Source organism: Tupaia chinensis, unplaced genomic scaffold (assembly GCF_000334495.1).
Source record: "Tupaia chinensis unplaced genomic scaffold, TupChi_1.0 Scaffold144354_1, whole genome shotgun sequence".
NCBI lineage: Eukaryota > Metazoa > Chordata > Mammalia > Scandentia > Tupaiidae > Tupaia > Tupaia belangeri.
The window spans coordinates 14,814-30,462 of record NW_006204214.1 but is presented as its reverse complement, the minus strand read 5'-3'; the positions used below and the strand labels follow the sequence as shown (position 1 = coordinate 30,462).

At 35.5% G+C, this 15,649-nt stretch overlaps 1 pseudogene; it reads right to left on the bottom strand.

Annotated features, from left to right (window-relative positions):
* Window positions 1–2,607: 2,607 nt before the first annotated feature.
* Window positions 2,608–15,649, bottom strand: part of LOC102493125 (ribosomal L1 domain-containing protein 1-like) — a 17,569-nt pseudogene continuing 4,527 nt past the window's right edge.

Sequence of the window (15,649 nt, the reverse complement as noted above, 5' to 3'; positions counted from 1 at the left end):
CCAGCCATGGAGAGGCTACTCCTCCCAGTGTACCCAACAGCTCTGTGCCTTCCAGTTGAGACAGCCTCTTTCCTGCTTCCCCCCTGTTGTACCTATCCATGACCCCCGATTCCTGCCCTCAATTTACTCATAGTAATTTTTTTGGAGGTGGAGTTTTTAGGGTTTTCCATAAACACGTCATCTGCAAACAAAGATGATTTTATTTCATTTTTCCAATTTGGATGTCTTTTGTTTCTTTTTCTTGCCTAATTTACTCTGGCTAGGACTTCTGGTACTATGTTAAATAAAAATGATGAGACCCTTGTGCCCCCTAACAGCAGTTAGGGATTCCTCTGCAGAGGGGGAATGAGGTAGGAGAAAGACAACCTAAAATTATAGTTAAGTAATAGGTCCAAAATGGAATCACAAAATGGCTAAGTTTTAAGATGCAGAAAAAGCAGCTCTACTACTTGAGAGACACCTTTTGCAATGGTGGCTCAGTGGTTGACCACGGCAGCATGACCTAGACCTAAAACAAAGGTTTTGTTTTGTTTGTTTTTTTGTTTGTTTTCCAGGTCCCACCACATTCTGGGAAGAGAATAAGATAATGGTTTTTATGGCCCGAAGCTTCTAGACAAAGAAGTTCTTGATGTGGTATCCACTCCAAAATTAGGAGAGTAACTGGACTTAACCAGCATGTGCCCTCCCCACCAGAGGGGAATGCATTCCTGAGCCCCACCTAGAACTAGCCTGAACAAGGTCCCTCTGACCCAATTAAAACCCCTTACCACAGTTTCTCCTCAGGAACCCATTTTCAGGGACCCCCTCCCTTCTTCTTGAGAGCTCTTTATTTTTCCCTCTCCTTCAATGAACTCCCTGCTTTGCTATGCCTACAAAAAAAAAAAAAAAATGGTGATAGCATACTTATTCGAGGTTTTAGAGAAACGTTTTTCACCTTTTCTTGTTTATAGTGTGATGTTATATTTGGGTTTATCATATATGGCTTACTTTTTAAAACATTTTTGTTTATTTTTTTATCCATGAGTGAGACATACAAAGAGACATCCCCAATAGGGTCTTCACACCATGATTCATCCCAAGCTTCAGCCGGCCTCAAATCACGAGCATGAATATTCCTGGAGTGTTCAGGGAGGTCTCCAATGTGAGACTGGATCCTGCAGGTCAGCTTCATCATGCACTCTATTAGAGCTGCCCCACCATCTTTCCCCTGTCAAACATGGCTTTATTGTGTTTATGTGTGTTTCTTCTAAATCTACTTTGCTGAGAGTTGTTATCATGAAGTGTTTTTAAATATGTGAAATTTTTCCTTGAGTTGGTTAATAATATGTATCACATTTATTGATTTGTGTATGTTGATCCAGTTTTGTATCCTGATATCAATCTCAATTATAGTGAATGATTTTTCAATGTGTTATTGAATTTATTTTGCTAGTATTTTATTGAATAATTTTGCATTTGTGTTCATCAGTGATATTGGCCTCTTGTCTTTTTATTGTTGTATCCTTACCTGATATCATTTGCTAGTATTTTATTGAAAAATTTTGCATTTGTGTTCATCAGTGATTTTGGCCTGTTGTCTTTTTATTGTTGTATCCTTATCTGTTTTTGATATCCAGGTAATACTTATTTTGTAGAAAAAGTTTGAAAATATTTTTTCTCTTAATTTTCAGGAATAGTTTGAGAATTGGAATTCTTAAAAAGTTTGTTAGAATTCAGCGGTGAACAATAAAGTCCTGCATTTTTGTGTTGTGAGGAAATTTTTATGACTGTTGCCATCATGTTACTTTCTATTATTGGTCTGTTCAGTTTTCCTCTGTCTTCATGATCCAATCTTGATATGCTGTTTGTTTCCAGAAGTTTCCATTTCTTCTAGGTTTTCAAGTGTGTTGGCATATACTTATTTTATTATAAGCTCTTATACTCTTTTTCAGTTCTATAGTATAAGTTGTAATGTCTTCCTTTTCATCTTACTTTACTTATTTTAGTCTTCTTTCTTTTTATCTTCATTAACCTAACTAATGGTCTGCCAATTTTACTCAACTTTTCAAAAAAAACCCAACTCTTCGTTTTACTAATCTTTTGTATTTTGGTCTCAATTTCACTTATTTCTGCTATGATCTTTATTATTTCCTTCTTTATATTTATTTTGGATTTGGTTTGTTCTTGTTTGCCTTGTTCCTTGAGGAGTAATGTTGTTTACTAAGGAGTCTTAGATTCTGCAGTTTTTGGAGTCTCTGAAACTAGCAAAATCCTCCTTATCTTTCCAGGAGGTGTGTTGGGACAAGAATTCTTTTTGGACACTACTATGCCATGGTTTTGCATCTCTACATTTCCTTTAGCTGGAATTTCTTTTATTAGTACTAGTTGTGGAATTTCATCTTCAGATTCACCTGTTACTTTAAATTGGGCTTTCACTCAGCCAGTCTTTCTCTTCTCCTGCTTCGAGTTTGCTCCTTTCTAGGATCTAGATTTATTTACTGGAGCACCACCTATTTTAGATGCTACATCATCTTTAGTTTGGACTGATGTAGGCTTGCTACCCTCTTGCATTATCTTTTTGTTTTTCTTCTTCTGTTTTTGTTCTTTTTTCTTTTGTATTTTTAGCCTTTATGTTCCTCCTTTGCCAGTTTTTTTTTTTTTTTCCTTCTGAGTTGGAGTAGATGTTTTCTTGTCTCCATTCTTACTTCTAACAAATGAGGAAAAGATGAAAAAGGCAATTGGTTTCTCAATTTTCAAACAAGTTTCATACTCTCCCATATTTCTGGCAATTTTCCTGACAGCCTTTTCTTGACAGCAACAACATTTTCAATGATGTGCTGGACCTGCATTCCAGTGTGATGAATGTGGATAGCACTGCAAGAACCACTTTTCAACATGTTTAAGGTGGTTTCAACTATAGAATTACTGATCTCTTTTGATAAATTCATCACCAGAAGGTTTATACCTACCGGAATTTTCTTTCTTTGATAATGTCTCTCAATTTGTCATAGTAAAGCCGCCTAATCCTTTATGAATAAGGAAGAAGTCAAAACTGCTTAGGAAGTAGATCTTGGCTTCATAGGTTTTATATTCCTTTCTAAAAGCTTGGAAAGGAATAATATGAGAGAGGATTTTAACTCCATGCTTATTCAAAATCCTTCTATAGAAATGTTCTGTCTTTTTAGGAATTGAATTGGGTTCATCCTTGGTAAATAAACAAATTTCTGGGGAACCAGCAGTTAGCGTAATGGCTATGTTGCTGGACTCCCACGTAGTCGACCGCAGTTCACATCCCGGACCCGGTGGCTTAAAACTCATGCCGGTGCGTGTGCGTGCGTGCCCAAGATCCCGAGAGGAGAATGGAGGAGAAGGGATTGCGGCGTGACCATCCCCCCTGGGGGGTGATTTCTCGCTTTCTGTCTCTATGTCTCTCTCTTGTCTGTCTGGCGAGGGCACGCGCCCTATAGCAAAAACCTCTCCAAAAAAATAAATAAATAAATAAACCAACTTCTGCTAAATATGATCAAATACTGTTAGGCAAGGGCACTCTGACCTTCAGTTCTTTACTCGGAATTTCCCACAATACCACCACTAAATATAAATTTTCATTCTCATTCAAAAGTAATCCATTACTATTTTTTCTGGTTCTGGCATGTGCCAATAGAAACTTCTACTGCTGTTCTTACTGCTCTTAGTCTAACTGCTCCAGTGAGGAGTAGAGGGCAAGGCTGCCAATACTGACCATGTGATAGAAGCAGAGATCTTAATGTTGTTCTCACTTCGTGAATCCTGGAAGAACTCTGTTTTATAATTGGGTGTTTTAGATTATTCATATTTAATGTAGTTATTGACATAATTAGACTTACAATTTTATTTATTTTCTGATTGCCCTCTCTAATGTTTTGTTCTTCTGTCCTTTTGGTATCTTTTGAAATTATTTAAATACTTTGTAGAATTCTATTTTAATATATTTATTGATTTTTAGCTATATTACTTTTACTTTTAATGATCTCTAAGAGATTAAAATATGCATGCTTAGTTTTTCATATTCTCCACCTTACATATAAATTTACATATATATTTTATGTATATATGTTTATGTGTACACATGTATATTATGTATACATATACACTTTATATAATTCTTATGATTTAAAATATTGCTATGTATACATATACACTTTATATAATTCTTAGTATACTTAAATAAATATGATTTCCAATATTGGAATTTTTAATTTAATTTTTTTTTCACTTTTCGTTATTATTACTCTCTAGAAATTTACATTTAATCATCATACATCTTTTTTTTTCTGCAGGAACACAGTGCACATCAATCGAGTCATAACATTACTCTATTTATCATCATCAACAGATGCCTGCTTCATTCCTGTATCTGCTAAATGTGCCTCTTTTTTTTTCTCTATATCCCTCCTTCCTACAACCAACAATCCACCCCTTCCTGCACTGTCTCTAGCATCCACAGTTTCCCACCTGCCATTATACCCTACAATCTTTCAGTTTTTGCCATAGCATGCAGACAAGAATTAGAATTTTTTATAAAAATAAAAATTCCTTTGTAATCTCAGGTATATTTTTTAATCCAGAATTTATTGTAATGTTTTGGAATGTCAGTCTGGTAGAAGGTCACAATGCTATACTGGAAGCAAATTTCTGCCTCTGAACTTTTATCTACACGCCTGCTTTTCTCTAGAATATTTTACTACCTTTTGTGCTTATATTTCTCACTTACATTTAAAAATCAAATGTCCTGTCCTCTGTAACTTTTTTCTAGGAACAATTTTATACTTCTGCTACCCCAAGTCCTTTTAAAACTATTGGATTGGAGAAGATTGAAACCTCTGCAAATTTAGGCCTGAGCATCAACTGTCATTACTAAGCAATTTATTTATTTATTTATTTTTAAAATTTTTTTTTTTTTGAGAGATTTTCACTGTAGGGCGCGTGCGCTCGCCAGACAGACAGAGAGAGACATAGAGACAGAAAGCGAGAAATCACCCCCCAGGGGAGATGGTCACGCCACAATCCCTTCTCCTCCATTCTCCTCTCGGGATCTTGGGCACGCATGCACACGCGCCCGGCGTGAGTTTTAAGCCACCGGGTCCAGGACGCGAACCGCGGTCGACTACGTGGGAGTCCAGTGACATAGCCATTACGCTAACTGCTGGTTCCCCTAAGCAATTTATTAAAACCCAATACAGCCATTCTGAACCCTCAATACCATTGTGAACTTATCTCAAATTATTAAATTAATCATTCTCCAATACCTCAGTCTTGTAACCAACATTTCAATTTCTCTTTCACATAGAGAAAATAGCGAGTATTAAGTGGAAAAGTTTAAATAGTTTGTCTTTATGTCACAGACTCATATACAACCTTTTAATCTTATTTTCTTTCATAGGAAAAGTGATGTGCAGCCTCTTGTTTTTTCTTCTTTCTCTTTCTTCACATAGGACAGTAGGCTGACTGTACTTTTCTATAATTTATTATAAATCTCAAATCAGTGAGAAGATAAGGTTTGAATTTTCTCAATAAAGAGAAATGATATGTTCATTATCCTGATTTGGTCATTATCCATTGCATACATCCATCAAAAAAAATCTCACCATACTCCATATATATGTGCAGTTATTATCGGTCAAAAATAGAAAGAAATTAACTTTCCATTAGCTTTTTATAAAAAGCAATTACTTATCTTTTTCATATATTTTGCATTATCACTTATTTTTCTCATATGTTTTTCATTTTCATTTTTCTTATCTTTATATAAAAATGCTCAGTTAGCACTATCCTTAATAAAATCAAATTAGAACCAGTTGATGGCATAAAGGCTACATCGCTGGACTCCCACGTAGTTGACTGAGGTTCAAGTCCTGGACCTGGTGGTTTAAACTCAGGCCGGGCATGTGTACGTGCGTGCCCAAGATCTCGAGAGGAGAATGGAGGAGATGGGATTGCAGTATGGCCATACCCCCTGGGGGATAATTTCTATTGGGATTGCAGTATGGCCATACCCCCTGGGGGACAATTTCTATTTCTGTCTCTCTCTGTCTCTCTGGAGAGCGCATGTTCCCCACTCTCTGTCTCTCTGGAGAGTGCATGTGCCCCACAGTAAAAACATCTCAAAAATAAATAAATAAAATTAAACCGGATCAACTGTGTGAAAACAAACATTAACAGAAAGAATCGAATTGTTTTATTATATGTACTGTTTCCATATATTTTATCATCTAGGCACTTTGGAGAGTAAAAATTAATAAAGAAAAAAAATTAGTATAGCTGGATTCTACATGGTCGACTATAGGTTTTGAGTCCCTGACCCAGCAGTTTGAGAAATATGACAAGCATGTACACATGTGTGTTCAAAATCCAGTAAAAGAGAAATGGACAAGGAGTTGTCAAATGACTATCTCCCATGAGAGGTACTTTCTCTCTCTTTCTTTGTCTTACTTTCTGGTGAGCCAATGCACCTTCTGGCAAAATTCTTTAATAACACCCTAGTTATATGTCCCTTTGTATCTTTTATCTTAAACTTATATTTTTATTCCTTGCAGTAATAGTCCGTAACAGTGATTCTCAATGGGGGTAATTGGACCCACAAAGGAGATTTGTCAATATCTGGAGACAGTTTTGGTTGTTATAACTAGGTTGAGGGGGAGAGTTGTTGCTATTGACATTTAGTGGGCAGAGGTCAAGGATGTTGCTGCTTTTGTATCCTACAGTATACAAGATTACCCTCTGGGGGGCAAAAATTGTCCAGACCAAAGGTGTCGTTATTTCTGATGTTGAGAAACTGATCTATACCAGGTTATATTTTCTTAGGCTAATCTGTTACTAAGATCTCAGTGAAGTCATTGAACATATTTTTATAATTATTTTGACTTATGTATTTGATATGAGTAACTGTATAACCTCTGTAATGCAAGCCGTCTGTACTAGCCATGACTACGTATTTTTGTCTGTTCACTTTTTCTTTCTAAAACAGTCTTTCTTACCACAAATTCCAAGAGAGAATTAAACCCAATTTCTCTAAAGCAGTCATTATTGTGATATATTAACTTTTCTCCTCTGTATCTGTTCAATAGAATGTTACTAATTATTTATCTTCTTTTGAAATTGATCATTTATTGGGACCAGCAGTTAGCATAATGGCTATGTCACTGGACTCCCACATAGTCAACCGCGGTTCGAGAACCAGACCTGGTGGCTTAAACTCATGCCCGGCACGGGTGCGTGTGTGCCCAAGATCCCGAGAGGAGAATGGAGGAGAAGGGATTGAGGCGTGGCCATCCTCCCTGGGGGATGATTTCTCACTTTCTATCTCTCTGTCTGTCTGTTTGGTGAATGCACGCGCCCTATAGCAAAAACCTCTCCAAAAAAATAAAATAAAATAAATACATTGATAATTTATTAATAACTCAAATAATTTTTTGTAGAGCTTAATACTATTGTGGAACCTCAGTTGAGAAAACCATACTAGAACATCATAAAGGGATATTATGGAGAAAAACTTAGGAAAAAATAGAAAACAAAAAAATACTAAAAAGAAAATCATAACAAAACTAAGTGTAATTTTAACTCTTCAAGATAAGATACAAACATATCTCCATTGGGGAAAAAATTCAGTTGTATAGTATTAATAATTGCAAACATAAGACATAAGAGCCCATCACAGTGGTGTAGGTACTAAGAAGTCACTGCTTGATACAGGTGCCACATGAGAGGCCTGAATTTGGATCCCAGGTTGATCTGAGCATATCAGCCATATCTAAGTTAGGTTGTGGTCCTGGTGGTCCAAAAATTGGTTAATGCTGCTTGGTGAGATTTGAGATATTTCTCTCTTTCAAAAGAAATAAACTTTTTTTTTTTTAACCAAAACACAAACAGAAAATTGTAAAATAAAAGGAAATATGTGGTTATGTCATTTAAGAAAAGAGTTATACTGAAGGCTTATAAATATTTATATCATATACCAAAATAAACCTGTTGTAACTCAGTTAAGATGGAACAAATGAACATTTTCAGCAAAGTAATAGAAATAAATAATAAATGACAAATAAATAGAAACATGACTCATTAAAAAAGTTTAATTTGTTAGGAATGAAGAGTTCTAAACTTAGGTACAATGACTAATAACATTTAAAAGTAGAAATTAGCCATATTCTCTCTTTAGAACATGTAAATGAAAATATATTGAAAAGGTATGTGTGTGTGTGTATATATATATATACGTACGTATATATATATATAGATACACTTCATTTATAATTCACAAATACATATTGAATACCGGCTATAGATACTTAAGATACACCAGTAAAAACAACCCAAATAACAAATCATTCCATTGTGGGACTTAAATTGTAGCAGTTATTATCAGTTACCATTGTCACAAAAATGCTATATAATAATAAACGCAAAATCTCAGTGGCATAAGCTTATATTTACAATGATTTGGATCAGTGGTTTAGGTATATGTGTGTGTTTGTGTGTGTGTGTGTGTGTGTGGGTGTGTTGTGTGTGGGCAGCTGTGATTGATTTAGGGTAACCTTGGCTAGAACAACTGAGTCAACTTCTTCCAGTTTCATGTGTATTACCCTCTAGAAGTGCTGTCTGGGTATGTTTCTTGATGCTAGTAGAAGGGTAAGAATATATTCTTTTCTCATGTCTGATAAACATGTGAGTACTATATAAAGTACTCCTTCTGATTCTATAAAGTTAGATGATCTAATTTGAAATTAAGGAAAGGGGAAAATAGTGTACCTTTTTAAGGGAGAAAGTGCAAAGTTACATTGCAACGAGTGTGCATATGGAAAAGGACAAAATATTTGGACCGCTAGTGACATCAATATACTACTTAGGGGTCAAGAACATTAAAATAATAAAACAAATCCTGAATGAATAACAAATAAATCACAGCACATTTAAAGGGTGATAAGTGATATAAGAAAAATAAGCAGGGCTGAGGATTACTGGGAACTTCAGACATTATTTCAATGTAAATAGATCGTCCTGGATAGGCGTCTGTTTAAAGGTAATATCTGACCAAGTCAGGGGAAGGTAAGAGTTATTTAAGTGAATTTCTGGGTGATAGATTTCCAGGCATAGAAAACAACTACAGAAAAATCATATGGTAGGAATGTACCTGGTGTTTTCAGGGAGTGTCCAGAGGCCAATGTGGCTGATGTGAAGTAAGCCAAGAGAACAATAGGGAAAGGGTTAGAAAGGTAACATCATGTAACTTCTGGTCAGTCATTGACAGGACTTTTTTAGATTATTTTTTATTAATTTATTTCACATTCAATCACCGTCTATCACAATGTCTCTCTTTCATAGTCTGGCTTTCTTCGTATAGCAATTACTCTTTCATATTTGCTGACCTTCTGTTAACTACCAGGGTCTCATTGTCTTTTGCTGTTGTTGTTGCTGAGCAGTATTCCACAGTTTATATATGACACACTTTTTCAATATATTCATCTGTTTGTGGATATTTGGTTTGTCTCCGTGTCTTGTGAATAATGCTGCAATAAACATGGGCATGCAAGTGTTTTTCCAACAAGACTTTGATTTTAACTTTAGTAAAATAGAGAGCTACTAGGGGTCATTGAGTAGGGAAATGACATTCTCCGATTTATTTCTGCTGTATTAAAACATAAAATAATCAATATCGCTTAGGTTAAGAATAGATAGTAATGGGAGAAAAAGAAGAAGTAAGGAAACGTCTATTAGAATGATTCAGGTAATAACTGAAAGTGCCTTCATCTACTCTGAGAGCTGCATGGTTGTGCACCTCATGGAAGTGAGGCATGATTGAATTTGGAGCAGTTCTCCCATCCTGACCCTGGGGAAAAGTACCAATGACCTTAGAAGAGTACCAATATCTAGACATAAAAGAGAGCATAAATATGGGGATGGAATATTACACAGGCCAGAGTTAAAAGGACTAGACATAAAGGAGAACATAAATATGGGGATGGAATATTACTCAGGCCAGAGTTAAAAGGACTAAGGATGCATTTGAGACAATGTCTGAAAATTAGAGAGGGAGGGGAAAGATGAGCATAAATAGAATTAAAAAAATTGTTAGGAAAGGAGTTACTGCCTAAGTGTATAGTTGCCTATTGATTTGCAGAGGACTTGTTAAGTGGCAGTTATTCAGATAACTCATCATATGAGAGTATAAATTGGTCAAGTGAAATAAATCCTAATCTTTGACCCTTTGCCTTATATATTTTCTACCTCTATTGATTTTTTTAAATCCATATGCTGCATCCACAAACACATCTTTTTCACCTTCAGTTTCCAGAATTTTTGTCTCAAACTCACATGGCTTAGACATGACCTAAAAGAAAAGTCTATCATGTGGTAAACATATTTGGGTCCAATCAGCTGGCAAGTGTTAAATTTCATTTTATCTCCTAACTTCTAGAATAATAGAAATATAGGATATCTTAATATTTTAATCACAAAGTCTGGGGAGGTGTACATAGAAGTTGGGGACAGCCGACAATCATTCAACTAGAGGAATTAAAGCTTTTGTAAGACAGTAAACTTATCGTACATTTAGAAACTGCAAAAGAATCTACAGATAAAGTATTAGAATTGGTGAATTTACCAAGGTTATTAGATATAAAAATAATGTACATTGTATTTTTATAGAACAGAAGTAACAAAATACAGAACTTAAAACAGAGAGACAATTCACATTATCTTCCAAAAGACAGAAGATCTTGGAATATTTTTTTTAAGTTGAAAATGTGTTGATAAGTACAAAACATTTTTCTTATTATATTTAATACATAGCCATATATAAATATAGAAATACATCTTTTATACTTAATTGACTTCCTATACTTATAGATTAAAAGACTTAATATTAGCATTACAAGGTTACCAAAAACAATACTCAAATTCAACATAATTCCTGTCAATATTCCAAGGGCATTTTTCATATACAATTTCAAGAGGACCTCACAGTCAGCAGGTAGCATGGTGGTTAAAGGCCGACTGAGACTCGAGTCCCAGACCTGGCGGCATGCTTTCTCACTTTCCCTCTCTCTCTCTCTCTCTCTGTCCCTCTCTGATCAAATTAAAAATAAATAAGTAAATAAAGTTAAATAAAATAATTCTTTAAAAGAAACTTATTTAAAAAGAGAAATTCAAAGGGATCTATAGTAATAAAACTAATAATTAAAAATAAAAAATTGGAGGGACCAGCAGTTAGCATAATGGCTATGTGGCTGGACTCTCATGTAGTCTACTGTGGTTTGAGTCCCAGACCCAGTGGCTTAAACTCATGCCAGGCACATGTGTGTGCGTGTCCAAGATCCCGAGAGGAGAATGGAGGAGAAGGGATTGAGACATGGCCATCTTCCCTGGGGGGGGTGGGGGGGTGATTTCTCACTTTCTGTCTGTCTCTCTCTGTCTTTCTGGCGAGTGCATGCTCCCTATAGCAAAAAACCTCTCCAAAAAAAAAAAAGTGAGACTTCAGTGGCAGCCTTGCAAGATTGGGTTAGGCACACCCAAATTGGTTACAACAAGCAATTTATTCCCTAGTGCACAAGTCCCTCCTCCAGTTCCTCATTGGCTGAGTACTATGAGGTGTACAATATTCCTACGTTTTATTATTCCCTTATTAGCTATTATGGCTCAGCCTGTGTAAAAGGCCCGTGGAAAAGGTCCGCCAAATTTCCTGAAGAGAGAGAAGAACCAGGATGTAAAAAGGAGTAAAAGGGCGAGTGATCAGCCACCATCTTGTGCAGTCATTTCTTAAGGACAACTTGTGTTTGGATTGTATTTGTTATGGAATTTTTCAAGAAATTTTTCTGGAGTTGTCACATCTACAATCTTGTTAAGCAAATTTTGTTAAGCTATTTGTGAAAATGAATCACTTAAGGCTATTTCTTATATAAATTCCCTCCTTTTTTTATTTTAGAGGTTCTGATTTTGGGGGCTGGCAGTTAGGTTCTGATTTGGGGGCTGGCAGGTGGCGTGGTGGTTAAGGGCACTGGACTCCCTCTTGATCGACCATGGTTCGAGTCCTGGACCTGGAGGCTTGCTTTCTCACTTTCCATCTCTCTTGCTCTCTCTCATTCTGTACTTCTCTGGTCAAATTAAAATAAATAAATAAAATTAAATTAAATCATTATAAAAAAGAGGTACTTATTTCATTTTCATTGATGTTTTGGGATTTCTGGTTCTTTTCATATTGTCTTAGTGTTGTTGGCTTTAAACTCCTCCTTTCTCAAGGGCAGTTAAATTATAATTGGCTTTGAATAAAGCTATGTAGTGGTCTTTTATTCCGTTTTTACTGTGTTCTTTCATCATTTAAAAAATTTATTTTAATATTCTAACTTCAAAGGCAAGAGTGGTATTACAAATGAGGTGATAAACTTAATAGCTTACTTGTAAAGAAATGGCAAGTCTACTCTGTGATTACACTAAGTAAAATGTACAACCATCCTACAAATGTAGAGAAACCAGCTCTTTATATCGTTATATGTAGTTTATTGGAAAATGTCTTTCTCTGTGATATTTAGAAAAAGTTATAGAATGGTATGCATTAAGTGTCACTGTAGCATATAAGTTTAAAATTCAGTTCTGGAGTACTCTTTTAGACAGAGCCATCTCTCTTACCTAATTGTTAGAAGTCTTTACTGCTACCTTCAAGTTTTTAACTTGAGATAGTCAGTCGAATTCAACATATTAGAGTATTTAATATTCACCTCAATTGCTAATCTTTATAAAAAGATTCTCACATTATCAGAACTTTCGATTATCATTAAAATTTATCTTCATGGTAACATGATAGAATTTTATTTATTTATTTTTTAAATCAATTCATGACAGAAAATCCTTCTGTGTGAAATCAAACCTCATAGTACCTTAAAGAACTCACACAGGGGAGAACCCTCTAAATGTAATGAATTGTGGGAAAACCTTCTGTGAAAAATCAACTCTTACTAAGCATCAGAGAACTCAGAAAGGGGAGATACCATATGAGTGCAATGCATGTGGAAAGACCTTTAGTCAGAGGTCCCTACTCACTAAACAACAGAAAATTCACAGGAGAGTAAAAGCTCTTTCAACATCCTGAATGTCCTGAAGGCTTTGTACAATTGTCAAATTTATTGTACAACTTAAAAAAAATGAATTTAGACAAAAGCAAAGAATGCTACAAATTGTTTATAAATGCTATCTCAGGACCAGCAGTTGGTGTAATGGCTATGTTGCTGGACTCCCATGTAGTCAGCCGCGGTTCGAGTCCTGGACCTCATAGCTTAAACTCATGCCAGGCATATGTGCGTGCATGCCCAAGAGGAGAACAGAGGAGAAGGGACTGTGGTGTGGCCATCCCCCCTGGGGGGGCAATTTCTCGTTTCTGTCTCTTTGTCTTTCTGGTGAACGCATATGCCCTACAGCAAAAAACTCTCCAAAAAAAAAAAAAAGGAAAAAAAAAATCTCATTTGAATTTGTAAACTCCTTCAAGAAATTTTAAACTTTTAGTTAGAAAATTTAAAGAGAGGAAAATCTTTTAAGCAATGTAAAAGTCTTTACCTAAGACTTGTTACTGAATGTCATATTCTAGCTGTGATAACATAATTTTAATGTAAATATAATGAACAATATTTACGCCCATATTGAGATTGGAATCTGAAGCTTAAAAATAGTTGAATATTAACAGCATTGATCATTAAAGAGAAAAGCCCCTGATGGTACTCCCTGTATAATACAAAAAGTAGTGATATTGTAACGGTAAGTTCTAAATTTGTAGGCCATATGTGAGAACATTAATGTAACAGAAGGGGTAGGCTTGATTTGTATATTGAAGTCCAACATGGTTGTGAGGAGAAAACAGGAAATTTTAGTTTAGTAACTATTATGATATATGTTAATATTTTCCACACTGAATTCTACTAGTCTGAATTCTACGGTGGATTTAGAAAGAAAATACAGACACATAAGTAGAGAACAGCGAGGTTCAGGTGGTCCAGGCACCTCTGATGTAGCAGCCATGGTGCTGACCCATTCCCAGGTTAATTCTCTAATAAGGAAAAAAGGGGGAGAAGAAGCAGAATGCAAAGCCAGGTGTTTTCTGTTATTGACTGAAGCTGTTGAACATTTAGTGTCTTCAGGTTTTTAGCAAGCCTCCCTTATCTTCCCTGGTCTTTTCTGGCTGACAGATGTTCCTTTACTTTACACGGCTTCACAGTGTTGAGTTCAAGATAACGAGACCTTGTCTCACTGTGCAGGACCTTGTCTCTGCTTCTTAGAGGCACCATTGTCAGCTCAGCTCTGGCCGCTCCCCACAGCCTACAACAGCTATCAATCTATTCATATATTTATCTAATGTCAGCTATCATTGTATAATATGTGTAAAATGGTTTATTGACAAACTTGGGTCAAACTCACTGAAACCTCCTCTCTAGATTCACAAAAATCTGCTAACCCCTAAATATTGATATTATTCAAGGTAACAAACTCACTGAAACCTCCACTGCAGATTCACAAAAATCTGCTAACCCCTAAATATTGATATTATTCAAGGTAACAACAAGCAAAAATAAACTTAAAAATTAGTTATCTACTTTTATTTATTATTGTTATTATTAATTATAACTATTATTTAATTTGACCAGTGAGAGACAGAGAGAGAGAAAGTGTAAAAGCAAGAGCTAGGTGTGGGACTTGAACCATAGTTGGCCACATAGGATTCCAGCACCTTACCCGCCATGCAACCTGCTGGCCCCAACAAAAACTTTCAACCTATTTTTATAAATTACATCATAAGGTGCTGAAGCCACTTTCTAAATATCTCACTTATATTTGTCTTACAATTTTTTTCTATATAGAACAAGTAAGACTTCTCTATCACTTTCACCATATTAGTCACCTTTTCACTCTCTATTCAATATATATGCAAATATAAAAAGGCAAACTTTCTTAATATTAAAAATATTACAAAAATAAATCAATCAGAAATTCTTTTTTTTTTTTTTTGGAGAGGTTTTTGCTATGGGGCACGTGTGCTTGCCAGAAAGACAGAGAGAGACAGAAAGTGAGAAATCACCCTCGCAAAAGGGGATAGCCACACCACAATCCCTTCTTTTCCCTTCTCCTCAAGATCTTGGGCACACACACACATGCTTACAGTGTGAGTTTAAGCCACCTGGTCTGGGACTCGAACTGCAGTCAACTATGTAGCAAAGATGTCTGAATCATAAAGTCAATAGCCTTTGGAATTTAGTCAACAGGGAATAAATAAAACATTTTTATTGTTGAGAGCGTGAGTATGTGCTGGAAATATTTCTCTTCAGTTTCTGAAACAGTAAATGGAATACTCTGGTTTATTTTACAAAAGAAGGAAATATGAGAATGTCAAAAGCCAGTAGCCTTTGGATATTTTGAGTTACTTGAAACATCTAGAAATACTAATAATTAGGGTACATGAGGCTATAAGGGAAAATTAAGTAAGCAACAAAAGTGGGGATATCTCAATTTTAGGCACAGGTTTCTGGGTTTCTGGAAGCAAAACAGTAAATCATAAAAAGAAAGCCAACTTAAATTTATAAAATTTCCTAATTTTTTTTTTTTGAGAGGTTTTTGCTATAGGGCGCGGGCGCTCACCAGAAAGACAGAGAGAGACAGA